Raw genomic sequence first — 13,323 nt, forward strand, 5'->3', positions numbered from 1 at the left:
TTGTGAAGATGATGGTTGCTCATTCCTCTAGGCATTTTGGTGCATATTAAATGGAGGTGGCCTATAATGTATTTGATTAGAGGGATTGGGCATTGAGTTTCGCAATGAAAAATTGGGGTGGTTTCGCCATCCTGGGTTGTAGGCATTGGAATATGGATCATTACCCAATTTAGAGACTCCTTGTGCCAAATGTGCATGCTCCTTAACAAACTCAGGGTATTGTGTAACCAAATAGCAATCACTGACATGATGGGATAGGCTAGAACATAAAGCACATGCTTCAATCTGATTAGGTGGAGAGAAACTTGTAGGAAGTGGAGATGGGGTTTGTTGTCCTAATGACAAGAGATGGTCCAATTTCTTTGATAGCAAGTCAACCTTAGTGCTCATCTCAATGGTAGGATTGATCTCATAGAGACCGCTCCTCTTTGGTTGCCCAATGGATGGAATCTCAGTCCTAGCTGTTGAAGCATGGTGTTGGGAGTTTTCACTAAGGGTCTCAAAAAGTTCCCATGCCTCATTCTCATTCTTGTGCATGAAAGTCCCACCACAAGAAGAATCAACCATTTGCCTATGTCGGTCTCCAAGGCCATCATAAAAGCATTGAACCAATTCCCATTTAGGAATAGCATGATGGGGGCACTTTCTAAGCAATTCTTTTAGTCTTTCCCAAGCCTCATGAAATTGTTCTCCTTCTTGTTGGGAGAAACTCGTTATCGCTCTCCTAATGCTATTGGTACGACCAATGGGGAAGAACTTTTTAAGAAACTCCTGTTGTATTTCTACCCAAGTGAAAATTTTAACATTGTCCAAAAAATGAAGCCAATGCTTAGCTTTATCTTTAAGGGAGAATGGAAAAAGAAGTAACCTTAAAGCATCAACTGAGAGGTTTTGAATTTTAACCGTGGATGACACCTCTAAAAACTCATCTAAGTGCTTATAAGGCTCTTCATTGGCAAGTCCATAAAAAGATGGTAGCATTTGAATCACACTAGATTTGATCTCATATCGAGCCGCCTCTATGTTAGGCAACTTAATACAAGAAACCGGAGTATATATCGTAGGAATGAAATGCTCACACAAGGGCCTCATTGGAGGCTCATAGTTTGCCATGGTTCTTTGCCTTCTAAGGTTGGCCAAAGTCTCTTCTAACTCTAAGTCAAGTGGAGTCAACTCAGGGTTTAGGGACCAACGACCATGCATACAAACAGAAGAATAAAAAAAAAAGAATAAGCTAAATAAGTAAAATTAAAAGAAAATAACAATAGCAAAAGGGAGAGTTTAGGACGTACCTGAAACGCAATCCACGTGATCTTTCGAACAAAAGTTACACATGTGGGATCTGAGGGATGGGGATTTTTAAAAATTAACCTAAACAACCCAATCTAATGCAAATATTACAATTGAAAAGTCCTAAATACAATTATATCTAAGAAAGAAAAGACAGCAACCTAAACTAATTATCGAATCGCTACTCTTGCAGTTACCTACAAAAAAAAAAAAAAAAGAGATTAGTTAAATAAGCAAAGAAAAATTAAAAATTAAAAACACTAAAATTACTCTAAAAATTATGCCTAATTGACAAAAATCAATCCTAGCAACCGTGCTTTGGTTCCCCGGCAACGGCGCCAAAATTTGATCATGTCGCTAACCAATCAAAAATAAAATCCTATACTAATCTAGCAAGTAGAAAGTATGGGGTCGAACTATGGGGAACTGAAAGGCTAAGTCACTTAGCCTGTGCAACAAGCCTTTAAACCCCTAGGTTACCCTAGTGGACGAGTTGTGTCTCGTGAGTGTTTGCAGAGAATATACACACAAAATTCTTAAGTGTTTCTAATTATTCTGGCAGTAGTAAGAGTAGAAAGATAGATTCCAAGACAAAGACACTCCACTAAAGATTAAAGGGAATATAGGCACCCCCACACTTAAGCTCTTACACCCTCTCTCGAGTCTAGCTCTAGGCAAACAATTCAATCGAGAAGTCTCTTCTTATCTTCAGTCTACCAGTTCACCCTCAAATAAGACTAAACTAGGTACCAAAAATACCAAGAACTCAAGATCTAAGCAATATTAACCTTCTTAGACATTTCACCTTTATAAGCACATTAATTCACTTCTTTCTTTAATGGTCACAGTTCTAATCCGTGCAATGTCTTGCCTCTTAAGCTTTCTAGATGGCCTATGTAACGAGTGTTGGGTCAGCCGCTCTCAAGCCAGATGGCCTTAAGGGACTAGGTGTAGAATACCCCTCAAACTTACTTATTCAAGCCAACTAGGTTACAGGCCAAGACTGGACCAAAGACACCCCAACTGTTTGATGCGAGGCACGATGTTGGTGACATCGAGACCTGGTTACTAAGAAGGAGGTCTAACCTTTAAACTTCAGCAATTTTTTTTTTTTCACATTTTACTTCAATTCACTTCACATTTAAATAGTCTAAAATCGGTCTCAACTTGTCACCATAAGCACAAAGCAATACAAGATAACTAGATGGTCAAACTTCTTGGACTACCTGGAATTCCTATTTTCCGATTCAACCTCGGTCTCAAAATGTAAAACCCATTACTATTCTCTCAAGAGGGTGTTCATTACATCAGATGGGATTTCTAAAACACTTAAACTCTCATTTTGTATCCAAGCAAGGAATTAAAACATTTATTTTACCAAAGTCAGAAAAAATTGGGCACTTTTTATCTTTGTGACAATGCTCTACCAACTATCAACAAGTCTTACTCGAGTTGACACCCCCTGTCACATCCTCCCAGCCGGTACCCTATCTGGCATACTCGAGAGTGTGATCCACAGCCCGAAGATCAGGTATCGAGTAATCAACCTCCCACATAAACAATAACATAATCATGAACAATAACAATAAAAGTGCGGAAGATAAACCATAAATCCAATAAGGAAAGAATGAATCATATATAAATCAGAGTACTAGATAAAATCAGAGTGTCTACATCAGATAAGTAAAGTGAGGCAAAATCCCACTCTACAACCAACGGAAAAGTAGTTCTAAAAGAGAATAAGCAAGACAAAATCTAATCCCAGTAGCAAGTACCATGGGTAATTAAATTGTTCTCCACTTTATAGACAACATCCCTATAAGTATAAATCTCATAAACAGCACAAGGGCGCTTCCACTCAATGGTCGGACTAAGCATCGTACGGAGCATAACCACTCGCGGGATCTTCGATGTAATTGTTGTAACTGCAATCACCTTCCTGGAGATATGCCTCTTCGCCTTGCGCTTCTTCATAGGGACCGTCATAATATTCAGTACCTGCAAAATAGTCTAACAAACATTGTACAATAAAGGAATGAGTTTCAAAGAAACTCGGTAAAAAGCGATTAAATCCATAATAACATAAATGGCAGGATTTCAGAACAGACATAAATGCAATATGGTATGAGACAAGCAATGAATGAATGACTCTAACTCTATATATGCTGGTCTCTATTGGCAGACATGCTTTAAGTCATAGCACCGTACTTCTTTAGGAAGGTCTCAATCACTCATCATCAGTTGGTGATGGGTCCGGCATCCCTCGGGACATTCCATGGCTGGGGTTTAAGTCACCACTCTCTCACATCACCATTGGTCTAAGTACCGGCGCATGTCAGGGTTAAGCCTAGCCAAATGCAAGTCTTCTACTTAGTTACATCAAGTCAGATCCAGATACGTCCATTCCTTGTCCCTGGCGATCCTTTTCGGTATCCTTCACACTAGAGTCCTCATAGTCCCTGACTACGGACTCATCAACCTATTGATCATCCACATATGGTAAACGGGAAGCTCTCACGTCCTCTCACGGGTTGGTTACCGGTCTTGAGCGCCCGTGAGCCCAAGTCTAACCATATGCAACCCTACTAATAAATGGCCCCCACAATGTGATTCCTGTCCTCTCACGGGTTGGTTACCGGTCTTGAGCGCCCATGAATCCCCATTGCTACCACGGGTCGTTCGGTCTCAATACCCCTCCGATTAGGGTCTGACATAACAGGACATCCTAGCCAAACACTACTAGACAATCCTAGATATGTCATCCAACAGTTTAGGAAGGTGTCCATAGGGCATCTCCGGAAACATCCCATAATATTCCCGTAGTAGTCCAAGGACAGAAGTGTCAAAAGGACACCTCTCCTTTCCAAACCATACTTAAGCATACACATGCATCAAATCATATCATCACATATATGGTAACTTCATATATGGAAAGAAATCAATAATTACAATCACTTTGTATATACTTGGTAAGTAAATCGTACATGAGTCAATTCAATATGAATAACTAATGCTACTGATATCAAGATAGTACCACAGTAGTATAACATTGTAAGAATCTAATTAAAGAAATAACTTAATCAAGATTTAAATATAGAAACTAAGATATGCAATTTATGTTGTTAAAGAAGTAACCATCCTTACCTTTTATAACTCGCAAAGGAATCCTAAGAAATCAAGTAAGATCTTGGCAAACTTGAGAAGAAGGTCCTAAACAAGTGTATACAACATATTAGAAAAGATTCCTAACAGAAAAGATACCAAAACATCCAACACAGACCAATTGGAGTTCTTTGTACTCATTGGTCGAGTGGATTGGTCGACTGGTCCATCGACCGACCAATGCGAGACGATAGCCTAAAAAGAACAGAGTTTTAAGATATAAAATCCGAATTTGGTGGTTCAAAAGGGTACTAATCAAGGGGTAAACTACATCAGTAGTATCCTAACATAAAGGGGACCTCAAAACACTAATCCAATCAAGCCATCAAGATCCAAATTAGGAAACAAAAAGTTACCATAATTAGATCAACCATGGATCTTGAAGAATTCAAGATAGAAATCAAAGACAAGAACAATAGGAGAATGGATCATTGCTTCAGGTAAAGGTATCATGAAAAGCATACTTAGATCTTCAAGGAAATAGGCTTAAAAGCATAAATCTAAATAAGGAAACAAAACCTACCATATATGTAACTATCATGATTCATGAAGAAAACATGGTATGGTAGAAGAGGAACAACTAGAGATTGATAGATCATGGATCATGAAAAGAAAACACAGCAATTGACTACTATCATGATCAATGTAGAAGATCCAAGGAGATCAGAATTCAAATCAGAAGTTAAACAAAGGCTAGATCATGGTTTGATCATGATTCCTTCAAAAGCTTGCAATGATCATGGTTAAGATCATTGTTTTAGCCATTAATCCTTAGGATGATCATGAGAGACAAGTCCAGAGATGTTTGCAACAGAGAATGCAGCATCTCCTCTACTGTCTCAACTCAAAAAGGAAAGAAAAACAAAGATGGAGGAGAAGAAGAGAGTATAGACATACCTTTGATGCAAAAGGAAGAGTTTTGACGAAGATCCGTCAAGAAAATCACCAAGGATGCAAGGGAGATGACTTGCAGAGGTCTTTGGTTCGTTCCAAAGAGTTTGGAGGCAGCAAATACGAAGTAGACTCGAGATTGGACTTAAATAGAGCAAGCAAAACCTAATTGCCAAAGACAGCACTCATTGGTCGAGTGGATTGGTCGACTGGTCCAGTCGACCAATCAGTCGACCAATCAGTCGACCAATGCAGACAGTAATTCCAAAACAGGGAATTGAAGACCCAGATCAAATCCAATCCTAAAGGGGTTTTGCACACATAACAAGTGACTTACCTAATAGGTAGAAATGCCTTCAAACCATGATAGAGAGCACTCCAAGTCCATCAACTAATCCGATCTTCATCAAGATTCAGTTTCCATAAATAGAACTTCATTATCAACTCTCATGGATTCAAAGCCAGACACCAAGTCCTTCACTGGGATGGCCCAAAGCTGACTTCTTACTTTACTTCGGGTCACTGGACCTACAAATAACAAGGTTTCCGGGTCAAGGTTAGGGCTGGGTTTTACACCCCCCCCCCCCACACAATTAAATTATGCAATGACCTCAGTGCATGCAAAAAAAATAATAGAAGAAAATAGAGGAAAGAGTGTACCCAATGTTTGAACTCATGATAGAGCACACAATAGTAAAACCTAACAACAAACAAAGAAAATATAGGAAAAAGAACAAGAAATAATATCTAAACATATGGGTTGCCTCCCATAAAGCGCTAAGTTTAGAGTCTTCAGCTAGACTCATAGTTCTAATGCAAAAACTATGGGGAACAAAGGAGTCTATGAAACAAAGGAGGCTATGAAACTCGTAGTTCTATTAAATAGAGCACCAACAGACCTAAGCAAAAGATTCTGCCAGATTCTGACCCTGTTGGTCGATTGGCCCAATCGACCAAGCCAGTTAGCAAGGCCAAGATAGGGAATTGAAGGCCAAACTCAAGTCCAAACCTAATGAGCTTCTCCCAACACAATATATGACTTACCTAGTATAGAGAAATGCCTTCGAATCATGTCTAACTATACGTCAAGTCCATCAACTAGACTCATCTCCAACAAGGTGCAGTTTCCTTTCTAGTTCTGAACAAGCTTCCAAGTATGTGAAACACCATCATCTACTTCCATGGGTTCTAGGTCAAACACCATGTTTTCCACTGAGATGGCTCATAGTTGGCTTCTTCCTTTACTTCTGGTCTTCGGACCTACAAAGAACAAGGTTTCGGGTCAAGGTCCAGGGTTAGGATAGGGCTGGATTTCACACCTAGACTGGGCGGTCAACCTGGACCGTTGACTGGCCCTATGTGGCTCAACCCCCTGCCCCCTTATTCCAGTGCATGTTTTACCCCCTTTGATCTGGGACGATCCCCTATTGTTGCTCATTCAATTTCACATGTTTCTAGGATTATTTTGGGTCAATTGCACTCTCTTTTGTGGAATTCTTTGGAACTTGGAGATTGATTTTAACTTGAAAGGTGAAGAAAATACTTAACCATATCTTGTATGATTGATGGTGTTATTTAAATCTTCATCATTTGAAATCTTGTATTATTTTGATATCATCTTTTCTATTATAAAATTGTGTGTGACTTTGTGCAAACGGAAGGTAATATTATTTATATTTGTTTCTATTTTCAAATTTCATGAATTGTTATATGAGAATGGTGTGAATGTGTGGACTTGATTTTGGGACTTTGTACTCTTGTACTTATATGCCAACTAGGGTTGTGGGTTTTTTTTTTTTTTTTGGGGGGGGGGGGGTTCAACTAGGGATGTGGGTTCACCCATTACCCTAGCAACTCTATATATTTATGCACTTAGACTTAAGTATATGAATGATAGGCGTCTAGTGTTGTCTATGTAACCCCATGAGTACTACTACCCTTCCGGTAGGGGTATTGAAGCCGGTTAACCCGTGATTTCAATAGCTGGGTCCTATGAGTATCAAGCAAGCGCACTGCCATCATGAGATGGTAGGGTTGCATACATATAGAGTTTGGGCCCGTGTCACTTTCAGTGCGATATGTGATTTCCACGGGAAAGCCACGAGAGCGTCCACCTATATATATGTGGATGACCACAGGGTTGAGAAATGGAGTCCAACAGATGTCTCCCGTTGAGGAATGATATCTGGACCATATGTAGTATGAGATCATATGACCATGCATTTGGCCTAGAGTTGTCCTTGACACATGCCAGTTCTCACGCCAAATGGTGATGTGAGAGAGTGGTGACCTATATCCCCAACCATTGATTGATATTGTCACATCCTCCCAGCCGGTACCCTAACTGGTATACCCGAGAGTGTGATCCACAGCCCTAAAGATCAAGTTTAGGAACGATCATATCCATTTCGCACAATAACATAATCAAAAGCAAGAACAAATCATAATGTTCAAGTAATTTATAATAAAAGTCAAGAAAAGATCTCAGAAGGATCACTATAGAATAGCAGAGTGCGGAATAACGAGATACCAAATCAAAAGACAACTGTAGAGTATAGCGGAAATATACCCTACAAACACATGCGGAAGGTAGATCAAAATCTAAGTAAAGCTCTAAGCTAATACAAGTAAAGTAAAAGATACGTCTAGAAGAAACAAGAGAAATCTAATCCACATCTTCAGTCAACTCTTCTTCTCCTTCAGTCTTCATCTTCTTCACCTTGTGCTTCCTCATACGTATCGTCATAGTATTCAAACCTGTAGAAAAGTCTAACAAAAGATTGTACAAAAAGGAATGAGTTTCGAAAGAAACTCAGTAAGGCAAGTTAATCCATAACAACATAAATAACATGTGGCAAAACATAACAAGATGCAATGCAATATGAGACAGATAATGTATGTATGCAACTAAACTCTATGTATGCTGATCTCTATGGTAGACATGCTTTAAGTCATAGCATCGTACTTCTTTGGGAAGGTCCACTCACACCCTCAAGCATATAAGATATCTTGGGTTCCCTCACCCATTTAAGGTATTCTTGGGCAGCCGGTTGGTAATGGGTCCTTCAACCCTCAGGACAAACCATGGCAGGGGGTTAAGTCAACACACTCTCTCACAACCATTTGGCATAAGTACTGGCGCATGTCAGGGAAAAGCCTAGCCCAATGCAAGTCATCTACTCAGTTACATCAACTCAAGTCCAGATACTTCCATTCCTTGTCCCTGACGATCCTTTCCGGTATCCTTTCCAGTAGAGTCCTAATAGTCCCTGACTACGGACTCATCAACCCTATTGGTTATCCACATATGGTAAACGGGAAGCTCTCATGTCCTCTCACGGGTTGGTTACCGGTCTTGAGCGCCCATGAGCCCAAGTCTAGCCATATGCAACCCTCCAATAAATGGCCTCTTTCGAGTATCCACAATGTGATCCATGTCCTCTCACGGATCTTTTCACCGGTTTTGAGCGCCCACGAATCCCCATTGCTACCACGAGTCGTTCGGTCTCAATACCCTTCCGATTTGGGTCTGATATAACAGGGGTATATCCTAGCCAAACACTGCTAGACAGCCCTAGGTATGACAACCATTGATTCGGGAAAGCGTCGATGGGCATCTTCGGAGAACATCCCAATCTATTCCCTCCGATGTCCAAGGACAGAAGTGTCAAAAGGACACTTCTCAATCCCAAACCAAACTTAAGCAAACACATTCTCAGATCAGTCATAACATATACAACCAACAGTTCATCATATACAAGAGAATGTAAAAGCAAAATTAGATTAGGCAATAATAGGTAATTCATATAACATGAATAATGAAAAAGATAATATAAAAAGGTGCTACTGTTCTCACAGCAAGAGATCAGAATTAAATTACAATAACAGTAAGTAATCTCATAGTTTCATAAGGTAGAAATCAGAGAACAAGCAATCCATGTAGTTAAGGAATTAATTGTCCTTACCTGATTATCGAAGAATATGATCCAAAACCAAAGAGAGCAACTCCAAACTTAGCAAATAGACTCCTAACAATCATAGATACAACATTAGGGAAGATGCCTAAAAGATCAGAGAGCAAACGAATCAAATCGGGCGAAAAACGAAGCTACTGACTCCTTTGGTCGAGTGCTTGGTAGACTGGCCCAATTGACCAAGCAAGTCAGTACGGAATTGTACAGACTACTTTGGCCATAACTTCCTCGTTTGAAGTCGGAATGATCCGAAATTCGAAGGGGAACTTCATAGGATGTATTAGAATCATATAGGAAGATAAAAACATCAAGTCATGGTTAAAATTTGGGTTCTTGATTTAACCCAAGAAATTAGGGTTTCAACCTTATGATTCCCATAAAAGGTTGAGATCACAGAATGAAAGAAAATTAAATAGTTGACCAAAAGCAATAAGAAAATCATAGGAAAACTAATTTAGGTTAACAGAAACATTGCCCATGAGGTTTCCCTCGCATGGGAGGTTAACAAGAGTTTCCAGAAGATCATACTAGGGTTAGGGTTTCAAGAAAATCATCGGCTAGGGTTGAGATCATGATGATGATCATAGATCTCAAAGAAACGAAGGAGATCACGAAGGGATGGTTGCAAGGATGCAGCATCAACTTCCTGATCTCAATCAAGAACAAGATCAAGAAAAGAAAATTAATAATTCAGAAGAGATACTAACCTTGAATTGTAAGAACAGAGAAGAGAGGCTTCAGATCTGCAGAGGAATCTTCGAAATCACCAGAGAGAGTTTCGGAGAGGTGTTCTCACGTTCAAAAAGTGTTTAGGAGGCTGTCGTAACTAAGAAACTCGAAGTAGGGTTTAAATAGAAGTGAAAAACCCAAAAAATTAAAAATTCTCGGATTTGGCAAACCCAAGTGCTTGGTCGAGTGGTCCAGTAGACCAATCAGTCGACCAAGCAGAATAGCAAGGTTCAAACAGGGATTCGGAGGGCTATACAGGGTCAAATTGAGTGAGGTTTTCTTCTACGAGTCAATCAAGAAGTCTAGTTTCGAGAAATACTTTTATATCATGAATTGGAGTTCATTAGGTCCACCAACTAAGCTCATCTTCTTTGATGCGCAAGCAGGATTTGACAGACATAGTTCAGCAACTTCGGACAAGGATTTGAAAGGTTATATGGGTTCAAATTGAGTGGGGTTTTCTCCTGGAAGTCCATTATGAAGTCTAGTGTCGGGAAATATATTCGGATTGAGCACAGGAGTTCATTAGGTATTTCAACTAATTCACCCCTCTTTGGTGCGCAGATTCAGAACAAAACTGATGGCTCTCATGGAAAGGCTAGGGGTAATCAAGATTCACCCTAGGAAAAGAGAAACAAAGAATGCACAATCTGAAAAGGTGTTGGGAAGTTTCCAACAGATAAAAGAACATTAGGGTCTCAGATATGGTTACCTCTCATAAGAGTTGGTTACCTCCCATGAGAGTTACCCATAATAAACTCTCACAAAAAAACAACCCAAGATAGATAAAGGAACATCTCATTAATATTTCAAAATCAAGAATGGAAATAGGAAGGGTGTACCAATGAGAGAAAAGAATGTAAATAAATTCAAATGAAAGAAATCCTAATATCCCATGGAAAGACTAGGGAGAATAAAGATTCACCCTAGGGAATAAAGCTAAAGAAATCATAATAAAGAAAGTCTTGGGGAGGATCCAATGAATTAATAGAAAATAGAAGGGTTGCCAATTGGTCCAAGGAAAAACAAGGATCAACTCCTCAATCATGAGGACACAAGGGAAGGTCATGGTAATAGTATGAGACCTTCCCCACAATCATAAAGATAGGTAGAAAATTCAGGGAAAGTATCATCTAGATTGTTGGTGGAATCAAATTCAAGAATCATCGCCATATGGCTTCAAGAACATAGAGTGAATTGGGGAATTCACTCTAGGGCTAAAAGAATTAGAGAATAGGTCATTACAGCAGTGTAATACCCTTCTCATAATTAGAATATCAGAAGTAGAGAAGAAAGAGTGAATTATAGAAGAAACGAATTGAATACTAACCTTTTAGAAGAGAAACCGATGAAGAAATCTAAACAGATGTTTGAGGGTCTTTCTTGGCTTCGAAGGAGAGGATCTAGGGCTCTTCCCACGTTCTCCAAAGGTTTAGAACAGATTGGGATTGAAAAACATGGAGTTCCCCCTCTTTAAATAGCACACAGAGTCCAAGAATTACTAAGATTTCACCAAATTGACCAAACTGACCCTGTTGATTGATTGGTTGCCAAAGAGGAAGTTCTAAGGTCCTTTCCACGTTCTCTAGAGAGTTAGAAACCTAGTGGGATTGTTTACCACGAAATTAAAAGAAATAAAGCTTTTAAAAACCTTCAAAACAGAAAATTACCAAAATGCCACTGCCTAGACAGCTTGTTCAAAAATAGGGATTTAATGGGCCTAACTTCAATATTTTTGGATGAGCTTCTTTCAACGCATCATACTACTTACCTAGTATGGAGGGATGTCTTCAAACCAGGTCCAACTAAGCTTTAGGTCCATCAACCAAGTTCTTCTTCACCAATGAGTAGTTCAACACCAAATCAATTAAAGTTTCCATAAGGAAACACCATCATCAATATCCATGGGTTTTGGGTCAAACACCATATCTTCTATTGAGATGGCCCACAAAGACATCATCCCTCATTTTGGGACATTGGATCAACCCTAAGAGAAAGGTCTGACATGGCTTCCTAAGATTTTCAAAGATAGTAAAACTGAAATCACGGTCAAACTTCAAAGTCAACATTAAACAAAACTGAAATCACGGTCCAACTTTAAAGTCAACATTTAAACTAACCCTTCTTTACCCAAAACAGATAGGGTGACTTGGCTAGGTTTGGGTTGGATTTCACAGATATGACTTGACCCAACACCCATAAAGAACCCAACAAACGTCTCTTGTTGAGGGAGAATGATTGAGACCGCCCAGAGGAGACTGGTGTATAGCTTAATGCGTGTCTACCATAGAGACCTCATGATAGAGTTAGAAGCAAGATTTCATATTCATTTTATTATTCATCTTATTACTATAAATCATATATGTGTGGTGTGGGAAATTGTGAATGGATGCTTGATATGTAGTTGAGTTGACCTCACTGAATTTTGTTGAACTCACTCATTTTATGTGTATATTCTTTTAGATCTGACTATAGGTTATGAGGACTCCATTCAAATAGAGGATCTGTCGTCGGCAAAATATTTTGGGGGACTTGCATGGAACTTCGTGCCCATGCCGAAATTGCTCCTATGGAGTTGGGTACATGAGAAGATCCGGCAATATCTTTGGAGACGACAATGTCCCTCGTAGCCTTATGTTTTATCTTCACCTTTAATTATATAGAGAGAGATGATGTCGTCTATCGAAGAACCTAGAATTCTACTGCTAACAATTCCTTCCTCTAAACTGTGATTAGTTTTGATTAACTTTCAATTATGTTTTTAACTTTAAGTTAATGGATAACTGTAACCTCATTTGATAATTTAATTTTTATAACTTTAAATATTGATCTTTGATTTATTATTCTCCTTTGATTATGTTATGTCATATGATTGTATAGATTTAACACTGAATCTTGGTCCTATAGTGTATCACCCCCTACGGGTATTCGGGTATGATCTGATCCAGCTGGGTCAAGTGTGACACAAAGTCCCCCCTGTGAATGAGTGGAGTGGGGTTTCTTTTTTATCCTTGATGGATGTTGCGTACACATGAAGGTGGGCAAGGTGGAGTTTGAGTAGCAGATAGAAGTGGTTGTTGATGGAGCTTGGCATAAGGCTCAATGGTTACTCAAGAAACAGGTCTCGATTCAGGAAGTCTGGACAAATTGAGGGTATTTTTAGATGCCTTCCAGTCCCTAAAGCACTTTCCTGGCCCGTTTATCTATCTCCTGTTTTGTTAGATCTAGATCAATAACTTCCTCATGTTGTTAAATTCTTTTTGGATTTTGCTTCAGT

At 39.2% G+C, this 13,323-nt stretch overlaps 1 non-coding gene across 1 annotated transcript; it reads left to right on the forward strand.

The window, feature by feature from the left end:
• The first annotated feature begins 625 nt into the window (after nucleotides 1-625).
• LOC149005275 (small nucleolar RNA R71) lies at nucleotides 626-732 on the forward strand. Its single transcript, XR_016170092.1, has one exon. It is a non-coding gene; the product is annotated as a small nucleolar RNA R71 (small nucleolar RNA).
• The last annotated feature ends 12,591 nt before the right edge of the window (nucleotides 733-13,323 follow it).

This window comes from Hakea prostrata, chromosome 9 (assembly GCF_041222555.1).
Source record: "Hakea prostrata isolate BN-2017 chromosome 9, UWA_Hpros_2, whole genome shotgun sequence".
Classification (NCBI taxonomy): domain Eukaryota; kingdom Viridiplantae; phylum Streptophyta; class Magnoliopsida; order Proteales; family Proteaceae; genus Hakea; species Hakea prostrata.